Source organism: Arachis duranensis, chromosome 2, assembly GCF_000817695.3.
Source record: "Arachis duranensis cultivar V14167 chromosome 2, aradu.V14167.gnm2.J7QH, whole genome shotgun sequence".
Classification (NCBI taxonomy): domain Eukaryota; kingdom Viridiplantae; phylum Streptophyta; class Magnoliopsida; order Fabales; family Fabaceae; genus Arachis; species Arachis duranensis.
Window position 1 is genome coordinate 61,502,713 of NC_029773.3, and position 1,042 is coordinate 61,503,754.

At 23.5% G+C, this 1,042-nt stretch overlaps 1 protein-coding gene across 1 annotated transcript in view; it reads right to left on the bottom strand.

Moving 5' to 3' along the window:
- Positions 1–1,042, bottom strand: part of LOC107474647 (10 kDa chaperonin, mitochondrial) — a 45,784-nt gene that overhangs the window by 2,396 nt on the left and 42,346 nt on the right. The gene's annotated exons all lie outside the window — the stretch shown is intronic.

Consider the following 1,042-nt stretch of genomic DNA (forward strand, 5'->3'; position numbering starts at 1 on the left):
TGATTCAGTAAAGAAATCGTAGGATTTTCGGCTGGTAGGGTTTTAGAGGGGGTTTATACTTTATATTCAATTGTCGGAGGAGTTTCTAGAATTTTCAGCTAAAATTTTCGCTCCCTTTTGAGTGCCTCAATATTGACTTATCCTAAAAGGTTTATTTGATAACTTAATTTTTCATTTTTTATTTGTTATATTTTGTATTAATAAATTATATTTAAAATATAATATGTAGATTAACATGTTTTGAAAAAATTATAAGAAAAAATGAAAAATACAAAATTTGTAAATATATACTTTTTAATTTTAAAATAGAGCTTAGCATTGTGTAATGCAACATTATTAGAGAGTTGCGTGTTTAATGCTGTTGTGGAGGACAATTACAAATAAATCGAACGGTCTGAGTTGACAAGAATAAAAATTAAACGGTCCACTTTAGACACACAAAATAAATAGTCTGATTTTGATACTTAAGACGTGTCTTTTATGCAAAAGATCTCACTTCACTTTTCTTCTTCTTAAATCTCTTACACTCATAACTCTTTTCTATATCATTTTCAGAATTTTTTTTTTCACACACTAACATTTTTTATCTCTATTTTTCCAAACTGATAAACAAGAAAAAAAAAACCAATAGCGAGCTTCTTCCCTTAGCAACATCAAGAAGTAAGTAATATCTAGGAGATCTAGAATAAAAAATGTTGATTGCCGTAAATTTTTACATTGTTAATTATGGCAATCATCCTAATTATATAAGTAATAATTTTTAATTTTATGTTTTAGTAAAAATAAAAATGATAATATTATAGATTAATCTTATTTATAATGATTAAATGATAGTATTATAATATATTGCGTTTAGATATTATGTATTAGTGAGTTAGTTAATGTTATTGAATTGATATAGTTTGTATATTAGGAAGGAAATTAGATATGGTTCATATATTTTTGGGTGTATTTAATAATAATTATTAGAATAATATTTTAGGTATTTTTAAACTTTATTAATTATTATTAGAAGCTAAATATAATTGTGATTTTTTTTTAA